Genomic DNA, 12,382 nt, shown 5'->3' with positions numbered 1-12,382 from the left:
TAAAAAATTTACTGGTGACTGTATGATTGTTAACTTTGATAGTCCATATGAGGCCCAACGGTTGGATCACTGACATAATATCGACGACACAAATATCGAGATACACAAATATCGAGTCAAAAATATCGATTGACAAAATATCGACTCCCTATCTTCAAACAGGTAAGTACCAAAATATCGACTCCAAAATATCGACTTACAAAAATATAGACTGTCAAAATATCGATTTTTTAAAATGTCTTAAAATTAAGTTAAAACTAATATAGTAATACATATATTTAATATAAACTTAGAAATAATTATTAAAAAAATATAATTTTAATAAATAATTTATATAATTAAAAAAATTATATCACCAAAAATTACACACACACATATATATATATATATATATATATATATATATATATATATATATATATATATATATATATATATATATATATATATATATATATATATATTTAAACATATTATTAAATAAACATATATAACATTTTAGAAAATGTTTAAAATTTATTGTTACAACTATAGTGAGTTCAACATTAGCAAAAGTGTTGGATAGCGTAGAGGTAAAATTTACTACTCCCACTCCAGTGGGTGCAACAGTAGGGAAAGCGCTGGATAGCGTAGAGGTTAAAATTACTATTCCCACTCCAGGGATGTATGACGTTACAACGCATACTTTTACAACGCCTACCATTACAACAAAACTTTTACAACGCAAAAACTTTTACAACGCATACATTTACAACGCAAGATTTTACAACGCATATACCTTTACAACGCATACCATTACAACATAAGTATTGGTAAGTATATAATAATTTTTTGAATATAAATTAATAAAAAATATTATAATATAATTTAATATAATTTAATTTTATTAAATAAATGTAATTTAAATGTAATTTTACTTTATTTTTACAAAGTACCCCTGTACCCCAAAAACCCAAAACTGACCCTGAACCCTAAAAATACCCCTTTACCCATAAACTGAAAACTGACCCTGAACCCTAAAAATACCCCTTTACCCGAAAACTGAAAACTGACCCTGAACCCTAAAAATACCCCTTTACCCAAAAACTGAAAACTGACCCTGAACCCTAAAAATACCCCTTTACCTACAAACTGAAAACTGACCCTGAACCCTAAAAATACCCCTTTACCCCAAAAACTGAAAACTGACCCTGAACCCTAAAAATACCCCTTTACCCAAAAACTGAAAACTGACCCTGAACCCTAAAAATACCCCTTTACCTACAAACTGAAAACTGACCCTGAACCCTAAAAATACCCCTTTACCCCAAAAACTGAAAACTGACCCTGAACCCTAAAAATACCCCTTTACCCAAAAACTGAAAACTGACCCTGAACCCTAAAAATACCCCTTTACCCAAAAACTGAAAACTGACCCTGAACCCTAAAAATACCCCTTTACCCAAAAACTGAAAACTGACCCTGAACCCTAAAAATACCCCTTTACCTACAAACTGAAAACTGACCCTGAACCCTAAAAATACCCCTTTACCCCAAAAACTGAAAACTGACCCTGAACCCTAAAAATACCCCTTTACCCAAAAACTGAAAACTGACCCTGAACCCTAAAAATACCCCTTTACCCAAAAACTGAAAACTGACCCTGAACCCTAAAATTAAAATATGTATCAATTAATCAATTATAATTAATTACCAATTATATTTTAATTAATTACCAATTAATAATTAATTAACAATTAATTTTTAAAAAATATCAATAAATAAATTAACATATTTAATTAATTATAATTAAATTACTTCCCACCCTATTCCCCTATAAACCCACAACCCGCTACAGAAAATAAATTACTAAAATTTAAATATTTATCAATTAATCAATTATAATTAATTACCAATTATATTTTAATTAATTACCAATTAATAATTAATTAACAATTAATTCTAAATTATTATCAATAAATAAATTAACATATTTAATTAATTATAATTAAATTACTTCCCACCCTATTCCCCTATAAACCCACAACCCGCTACAGAAAATAAATTACTAAAATTAAAATATTTATCAATTAATCAATTATAATTAATTACCAATTATATTTTAATTAATTACCAATTAATAATTAATTAACAATTAATTCTAAATATATATCAATAAATAAATTAACATATTTAATTAATTAGAATTAAATTACTTCCCACCCTATTCCCCTATAAACCCACAACCCGCTACAGACTTATATTACACAAAAAATAAAAATTATTATTAACTTACCTTAAATTCGATATTTTTGTTGTCTATATTATGTCTAGTCGATATTATGTCCATTCTATATTTTTGATTCGATATTATGTCCATTCTATTCGATATTAATTTTCTCTAGTCGATATTTTTGTTGTCTATATTATGTCTAGTCGATATTATGTCCATTCTATATTTTTTACTCGATATTCTGTCCAGTCGAAATAATTGACTCGATATTATGACTGTACACCCCAACGGTTATTTTGGGATGCTTCCGAAGTGACGGAAGATGGGATTAGAGCACTACCGCTAGGCTATTTTTATCCTCCACCTAAAATACAAAAGCCCCAACTGGGAAGGGATTTGCTGCGAGCACTACCTAGATACACCCCCTGCCCGAGTACATGGGCTACACAGAAAACAAGCTTGATGCCAAGAAATAGCGATAAACAGGGAGGTGAACATAGTAATGATCTTATATTAACAAATAGGTTTGCTGCCCTTTCCAATTTAGAGGAAAATGATTGACTAACCTCAACAGGATGTGCTACAAACCAGTCACAACTCCCTGGCCCACCTGCCACAGACAAGGGCAACGCAGTAACTAAATTAGGAGATTCTCTCCCTCCAGCTCAACATACTTGGCCAAATATTGTTGGAAATGATAGTAGAGTGCAACTGATGAGCTGGAATATTGCAGGCTTACGCTCCAAGAGGAGCGATATAAGATGGTTGGACCTGTTAAAAAAAAGTGATGTGGTGGCCCTGCAGGAGACGTGGGATAGGGACTGTGATTTTTGGTTAGACGGATACACCTCTTATTTTCTAGCTGCCCAGACATCAAGTTCAGGCCGAAATAAAGGGGGTCTGCTGTTCTTGATATCCGTCAAAGTAAAAGGCACTGTGAAGGTACTTGATACACCATCCCAAAACTATTTGGCTCTTGAGGTTACAATGCCTAATAGATATAAATGTGTTTACATTAATTTTTATAATAATATACAAAGTATAGCATTAAATGCCAATATCAACTCCTTGATGGAGTTTTTAAAAAGATACAGGGAGAGTCAGACCACTTTTGTTTATTTTTTCCTAATGGGAGATTTTAATACTCATCTATGTCAACAGAACTGTCATGTTATAGATACAATCAATACTGATATGCCACAACTACCACATTTTGAGCACTCAGAAAAGGGGTTTGCCTTAGAAGAACTTCTTTTAGAAAATGATTTACATGAACCAGAGTTCAGTGACAGAAAGGAACGGGTGCCTACCTATAGTGCTAGGGACAGCAATACAATAATTGATTATATCTTCATTTCACCGGGCATGTTACAAAATGTATTGTTTTACAACGCTGTACAGACGACTTTCAGTGATCATAATCCGGTAATACTAGAAGTAGATAATAATAATTTGTTTTTATTTACAAAAGGAGACAACATTGAATTGAATATGGTGGGATCAACAGAATTGATTGCTAAGGACCAGGGGAGACGGGTCAAATGGAGCAAGATCATCCCTGAGGACTTTCTCTACTCTCTTAATCTAAAGATGGGTAAAGAAATTAACATCTGTATGGACCCTACTAGATTTGAAGGGAATATAGTCCAGTCCTTTGAAACAATCTGTTGCCAAGTATCGAACGACCTAAAAAGTAACATGAAAAAGATAGAGAAAAGGGTTAAGGGATGGTTTGACAAAGAATGCTCCAAATCCCATAGAGAATTATATAAAGCTCTAAATAAGATACCACGTGATAAACAGGAAGTGGCCAGCAAAAGGCAAAACTATAAGGCAAATATCTTAAGAAGGAAAAACGAAATTAAAAGAAGGGCATGGGAAGATCTATATGAAAAAGCCACCCTGAAGGACAGTGCCAAATTTTGGAAAATCGTCAATACTCCCCTATTTAACGGGATTGAAAATGCACCGTTAGAAGTGAATATTGCGGAACGAGATTGGTTGGAGCATTTCCAAAATATCTATGGTAGTAATATTGCTGTAGACTCCCAAGATCAAAAATTGCTCCAAATTGAAGAGGTTTTGGCCAGTTTTACCATTAAAGAGGTGCAGAAGGCAATTGAGGACACGGCAGGAAAGAAGGCCCCTGGCCCAGACGGCGTACCAGCCGATATGTTTAAATCAAATTCGGGCATGTGGGCAGTGGTTCTCACTAATGTCTTCAATGTGATTAGTTTGGAAAGGAAAAAAGCACCAACTACATGGTCACAGTCTGTTATAATTCCCATTTTCAAGAAGGGCCAAAGGGGAGACCCTAGATGCTATAGGCCCATTTCTTTGTTAGATTCTTCTTTTAAAATTTTGGGTAAGGTTATTTTGGAGAGAATTTCAACCTGGGCGACAAATAATAACATCTTGTGTGAAGCCCAGTATGGCTTTCGAGCCGGGAGAGGCACTGAGGATCAGTGCCTAAATTTACTCCTCACCCTGGGTAAATACACTGTAGCGTCAAAGGGTATGATGTATTTGGCTTTTATGGATTTGTCCACAGCCTTTGACCTGGTAAATAGGTCAAAGCTGTGGACAATACTCTTGGAACTGGGGTTAGACCAAGCACTGGTGAGTTTCCTGGCACGACTTCATAGTGATTTAAGGGCAACGATACGCATGTCACAAGAGGGAAATTGCACTGCCTTTTTTAAATCAGGAAGGGGGGTGCGCCAAGGGTGCATCCTGGCACCAATGCTCTTCTCACTTTATATTAATTCACTGGGGAAGACCCTGGAAACGGCCTCCTTGGATGTACCACATATGGGTGACTCCTTAATGCCGGTTTTATTATATGCCGATGATACGGTATTGCTGGCAAGAACCCCTAATGGTTTACAACGCCTTTTAAATTCTTTTGGGGCTTTTATGCAAAGCTTGGATTTAGCAGTTAATATTGAGAAATCCCACGTTATGGCAGTAGGTAGTCGCAAAAATGGTATGAAAACCCTCACCTGTAATGGTTCAGTGTTATCTAAAGTAAAAGTTTTTACCTACCTAGGTGTGGTGATCGATGGGAATGGGACATGGGCTCCACAAATCAAAAGTAAAGCTGCGGCAGTAAAAAGATCCGCTGCCGCCATCCTAGGTTTTGCTAAAAGGTTGGGTGGTAAACCACCTGAGGCTATTCTAACAATTTATAAAGCTAAAACACTGTCCATTGCGAGGTATGGGGCCATGATATGGGGTTATAAAAATCTGGGCCATATACAAAGAGAAGAAAATGTATTTCTCCGATCCCTACTGGGCCTTCCAAAATCCACCCCAGCTTTTCCTGTACATATGGAACTGGGAATAGGGTACATTGAAGACTCTTTGACTCTGGCCCCATTACTGTCATGGATTAGGATATGGCTTAATCCAGCTTTAATTTTAAACCATGTGATTATTAGGGATTGTATGGGGAGGGAAAACGTGGCTAAGATCGGGTGGCTAAAATACATTAAAAGTACAGTAGAATATTTAGGTCGACCTGAGTTGTATACAAACCCCGAGAGCATTATGAGAGAGGACATTGACTGGGTAAAGAAAAACTTTAAAGAGAAAAAGGTTTTAGAGAGAGAGGCTAGCGAAATTTAAAAACCAACTGTTAGGGCCCACTATATGTTGATTGCTTCGTTATCTATCCAATCCTACTTAACGATAGTAAATAAACCTTTTCATAGGTGGGTCCTCACTAAATTTCGTTTTAATCAAGCACATCTTTTGCTAGGTGAATATGAAAAATGGTGTAAGCCTCACGAAAATGCTCCCTGCAAATGTGATTACTTCTCAGATCAGGATATACTACATTTTTTGTTTTTCTGTCCCTTTTATAAGAATGGGAGGGAAAGATATATTAAACCAATTCTGAGAGGCTTTGTGCAGGTTAAACCAGCTTTATTGTACCTACAACTCATGGAAACTTCAGTAGTAATGTATGGGGTAGCCAATTTTCTGACTATGTCAATCCGGTCAAAGCAAGCAAGATTAAAGTCAGATATTCAATGTAATTTAACTGCTTGTATAGAATAACTTACCATTGTTTTATGTAACCATGAAATGTGTCAAATATGAACTCATGAACTGCATGTTTTGCACTTTACCCCCAGGCGGTTAGCATCTCTGTAATAGACATTCTAGTTTGCACTATATTTATATTTTGAATACTGTCAATGGACAACAAGATTGTGATTACTGTAAATATGTTTGTAAAGATGATTTTTTAATGAATTTTCTATGTGCATAGCAATTCTTAACTTTTTAACTTGTTTTAAAAATCTTGTCTGTATGATTGAAAATGGTTCTGTAGCATCTTTTTATGATTTTAAAACAATCGAATAAAGTGTTCCTGACTTGACTTGACTTGACTAGTAAAATAAGTCAGCCAGTTTAATTGTCTAAGTCCTCCCCTAGGTGAAACGGTTAGACAGGTATCTGACATGTATGAAATAGACCCCCATAGTGAGAGAGTTAGTCAAAACTCAATCCGATGTATCGTTTTTCTAAGTTTTATATTGTTTCTCAGCCTAATGGTTACCTGCACGAGTTATGCATTTCATTTATGTTTTCCAATTTCTCATGTAAATAAGTCTTCTAATGCTACAGTAGAGCACACGTTTAGTGACCTGCCTCCTCACGAACTATCTTATCGTCTTGCTATGCGCAACAATTCATTCATCCGTATGTTGCATTATTCACACCAGACCAGCAATGCCACTAATTGTTGGGTGTGTGGTCGACTCCCCCCTTTCCAGACACCGAAGGGAGTTCTGCCACTGTTTCCTTATCCGTTCTCACATAACGGTTCATGTGGAGCATGGTCCATGTTAACGTCATCTTCAACTGATATGTCCCTTCTGAACAGTACATGTTTTCCAGACAAGCAAGGTCTTCCCCACAGAACAGGGTTAGATCTAGAAAATGAAGTTTATAATTTGGGTAATTATTCTTCGAATTTTATGGTCCTGAATGTTCAGTCTGATCCTACTCCAGACTTACCTGCTATTTCAGTACTACCAGTCAAAGGCGAATTATGTGTCAGAAATAATGGTTCCGTACATGTAGGACACAGTGATTGTACTACTATTGTCAAGTATAGTGACAGTGGGAAATTTATTTTCAAAGCTTCACGTCATTCATATTTTGTTTGTGGTCAGACCGCATATGTTCGTCTGCCCCTCGATTGGGAGGGAACCTGTTACATTGCCTTCCTACTGCCACCAGTTTTTCTAGCCCCATCCGATTATCATAGAAACACACATCTAGTACACATTAGACATAGAAGGGAGATCGAGTCCCCGATTGTCGATCAAACTGAAACTGCTCTAGAACAGTATACAGATTTCAATAAAGGATTCTTTTTCTTTATAGGACCTATCCAGAATAGTAAGTTAATACGTAGATTAACCAGAACCCTTGAAGCAGTAGTAAATGAGACTGCCTCTGCTCTAGGTAACTTAACCGAAGAGCAATCTGCTATGAGATTTGTCGTGCTCCAGAATCGTCTCGTTCTTGACGTCATACTGGCCGATAGAGGAGGAGCATGTAGAGTCATCGGATCTAGTTGCTGCATTTTTATTCCTAATAACGCGCCGTCTGTTTATTCAGCTATAACCAGACTTCATAAAATTGCCCATCAGTTACACCAGAATCCAGGCACCTGGACATGGTCCGGTTGGTTTTGGAGTATTATTTCTGCCTGGGGATGGAAAGTATTGTCATTTCTAGGTATTGCAGTAGCGATCATATTCAGTTGCTGCCTCTGTATACAATGTGGCCCTGCGATTTGCGGCATTTGTGCTACCTCTTGTATTCCTAGTCCCAAGTCCCGTCCTAAATCCCGTTCCAAGACAATTCGAGACGAGCAAATGATACTGTATGAAATGATAGATGGTATCATGAATATTGATGTTTCCTGATGGAAACGTAGTGACAAGGAGGGAATGTGGAAAAGTAAATTTTGCCATGTTCTGTGTCCCTACGTGTCCCCCATCTTATGTTGTATGTGCATGATTAATATGCATATGTATTCCCCATGATTGATTAAAGACGCAATTACAGTTGTGTCCATCTCTAGTATGTCAGTTTCCAGTTCTCGTGAATACTACGAGTATTGAGTCTATGTAAAGCTACGTTGCCACGTTTCTCAGTGTGCACGTTATTTCATTGTAAAGTCCCCGTTTCTAGGCCTCAAAAGGGCCCGGACTCAGATTCAGCTCCTGTCTCCTGAACCCTCCTGAGGAGCGATACAGCCCCCACCTGTATCCCTGACCCTTCACTTACTTCCTGCCTCACAGTGCCCGGCTCGGCCTGGCTCTGCCTGCCAGTCTGCCAAGAGTATGTTATGATTTTAGTTATCAGTCCAGCCCTCCTTCTCTGCATTCCTAAGCTACTGAATCGCATCAATAGTTTCCATCATGGTCTAGCCTTTACGTCTCCATGTAAGAGAAATACTGTATTAATGGTCATTTAATATTCTTCAACACGCACTACATGTAGAATAATGCATGCACCAGTCTTAGAGTCTGTCAGCCTTTACCCTGATAACTTTTGGATTCTATCCACATGTTCTCTAAACATCAGATACCAGATAGTGTTTAGGTACATGTCGCTCTGACTCTCCAGACTTCAGTCTCTGCTTCTAGCGCAGAAGTCATAGCCCCCAGCTTCTCCTTAGTAACACGTCATTGTCAGTTTGCGCGCACCACTAGGTTAGAGGTCCCGGCTCCTTAGGTAGCCCCCTCCATGTTTCCGCCCCGTTTATGACATATTCTGTTACGTTTACATCACATGTCTATGTATACGCCTCCTGTTACACCTACTTTCACCCTTATCTTTCGCGACCGTTACAGGCCCCACCCACTGTTACGCCTACTGTATGTACTGTAATGCAATTGTTTTAGTATATATATTTGTGTATTGTTATTAAAAGCTAGCGCGCTCATTCCAGATCCTGCCCGACAGCTGTCGGGGCCCCCCTGCTAGCTAGTCATCCCAGATCTTGCCCGTGCAGGTTGTCCTGTTCCTGTCCTTTATGCTGTATTAAACCTGCAAACTCCTACTACCTCGAATCTTGACTCTTATTTATTGAGCTATCTGTTATTGTTATATCCAGTCAAAAATAGAGGTATTATTTATTTATTTACCACAGACTATTAAACCAAGGTTTGGATTTTTTGACTGGAATTCTTTTGAGTTGCTTCGGTGCAATAGTGTCGAAAATATTAGCCACAGTTCAAATGTAGTGATCAGACAGATCATCCAGTTTGGTCATGTTACGGGGTGGCTGAAGCCTATTCTTGGTGATGGATGTTAGAACATTAATGTTGATATCTCTCAGATTGCATGTCAGTTGTTTAGCTTTGAGAGGTTGGCCCTGTCTGAGCCTGTTCTGTTCTAAGATGTAGAAGGAAATTTGATGATGATGCGACCAGTCACAGGGTAGAATGTCAACCAATTGAATGATATTGACTTTAGATATGATTAGGTTGAGTCCGGCACCCTAGTTGTGGGTAGGTCCCTTACATATCTGTGATTGGAGAGGAAAACCTTAAAGGACCATACTAAAGGGTCAATTGTGGCATTCCAATGAAGGTTAAAGTGTCTGAGGCAGAAATAGCTGAGTTGGTCCAAACACGTGCTAATGTCCTCCATGATTTGCTTGATAAAGAGCATATTATCACTAGGTGGATGATAAATCATGTGGAGCACACGGACAATCTTGCCATTATTCCAGATTTCAGTGACTAGTTGCTTACATGAGGACAACAAAGCATTTTGAAATTGTTTAATAGTGAGGCTGTAGCGATGAATGCAGGCAATGCCCCCCCCCCCAGTTTTAACAAGTCGATCGCATCTGATAATGTCATAATCAGGAGGGATTAGGGTGTCGGGAACTGGGCCCAAGGCATTATTAAGCAGGTTTCAGTGAGAATCAAGAGGTCCAGATTTTGAGAAATGATGAGATCAGACATATCCGCTGCATGTTTCACTGCAGATCTGCAGTTGAGAAGCATTGATCTGATGTGAAGTTTGGTAGTGACCAGTTCATGGTGGGAGGTGGTTATCTGAAAATGTTTTCATTATTGACCGATCTGGAGTTGACCCTAGGTTCTCTGTCGGGGTCAGAGGTAATAGTAGGGATGTTGATTGTTGAGTTGTAGGGAACACCCCCAGAGCCTTTGTACAGAAGAAGAAGACCAAGAGTGTCCTCAACCAACAACTGAGGCTGAAACCTTCGTACCTAACATGGTGGTAAGGAAGAGGCCTAGATCTCCAACTAGGGCGAAGTGGAGAGAATTTAGAAGACCGTTCATCCCCGCCGTAATTAACTCTCAGAGGATTGGGTTGATCGGTCCCCCGTGAGGGGTATAAATTCGAGAGCTTCTCCATCTTCATGGAGAACAGTAAAATGGTCTGCACGTTATCTTTGACAGCAAGGAGATCCTGCTTGAGGTCAGCTATCTTCTCGTCAAGGTAAGGGATGTTATCGCCATCAGTGGCCGGCCAAGCATGAGAAAGTGGGTATGACCCTTTTGTGAGAAGGGTGTTGAATGGCAAAGCATGTCCCTCATCACAATTACAGGGGGAGATAGAGTCCCGCTTGAGTATGATCTCGACCTCCAAAAGGGTTAGGAGGATTAGCATGAAGGGGAATAGGCTATGGTGCAAGGGGTTGTGGAGAAGATCCTTGAGTAGGATTAGTTCCGGCAAGGTGGCTTTAACAAATGAAATTGAGGGTGCACAGGAGGAGGAGGAGGAGGAAGGGAGGTGTGGGAAAGGAGGAGAAGTACTGGGGATAGCAGCTAGGTGCAAGGCCCTCGAGTTAGTAATACTGGATGCCAGGGGTAGATTATCAGGCTTGTCAGGGATAGTTGTGTGGGTGAAATACTTATCCACTAAGCTGTTGGAAATAACAGAACGGTAAATAGGTAAAGGGGGAGACGTAGAATTGGGGGAAGAAAAGGCATAGGGAACAGAGGGTGCAGTTAATGTGGGTAAGCTGGTATGATGGTGAGTGGCCGGATTCAAGATATTAAGTGTATTATTAATCCTCATAAATATTCTGTCAAAGCGCTTGAGATTCAGGTCCGAGGCTTGAATGAGGATGTTACCGTTATTGTATAGGGAAATGGTCAGATCTGCCTTAAGGGCAGGAAAGGGTAGTCTGCTTAAACGGAACCTGTGTGTTGTTTTGCACAGAGGTTTGGAACGCAGCGCAGAAGTTAGCCCCCTTCTTCACTGGACTCTTTTGTTAGTGTAGAAAATGAGATCTGTCACCACAGTACCCTTAGACGAGGAAATATAGGTGTCCGAAATAAGCATTTCAGGACAACGTTTGAGGAAAATGTGTTTGAAAGACTTTTCCACATTCTTCATCAGGTTGGAGTGGTAGATACTCTTAAAAAAAGGTATTCCTACCTGTGCCAGGAAGTCAGAGGAACTAGAGGTGTGTTGAGCCATAATGAGGGTTGCGATCAGATTATAGGAGATAAGGCAGGCCAATTAAAGGGGGGGGCAATTTTCCATATTCCAAGAGCGTAAGATCAGCGCTCCCAACAAATACTAGCTCTGTGTTAAGATGCAGATCAAGATAAGAGTAGTGAGGCTGCAGAGCCGAAAAGGTTACACTACCGATTCCAGACGGTCCTAGCCCAGACCGCTGCGATGAAACATGAAAGAAGGATTAAACAAGTAGGCATATGTATCAAACAAGGAGGTTTATTTATTAAGCAGTAAGAGCTAACCACCTTTCTAAAATGGCTGCCCCCTTTAACATCTGGGTTCCTAGGAAGCAGGGGATAATCGTAGTCCTTTTTCAGTTTTCATAATGCTTCACCCAGACAGAGACACATATCTATTTCAGATTACCATGGAGAACCTCGTGAGAAACTTCCTTGTGAGGGGGCCAGGGAGGGAGGAGCAGGCAGAGGGACCCCAAAATTCTACTAAAGTCAAGAGTGAGCCTGATGTCCACCAGAATAGAAATGGGATGGTCGAGGTGCACTCCTTATCCATCACAAGATAGCTGCCCTTTTATCCATAAAGACCTGGGAGGCAGAGACACAGCCCTACTTTAATTTCTATGACAGGATGGAGGACTCCATTTTGTTGAGGTGCCCTCGTAAGTGGAAGGGGGGA

Source organism: Lissotriton helveticus, chromosome 6 (assembly GCF_964261635.1).
Source record: "Lissotriton helveticus chromosome 6, aLisHel1.1, whole genome shotgun sequence".
NCBI lineage: Eukaryota > Metazoa > Chordata > Amphibia > Caudata > Salamandridae > Lissotriton > Lissotriton helveticus.
This window is presented reverse-complemented; position numbering follows the sequence as displayed.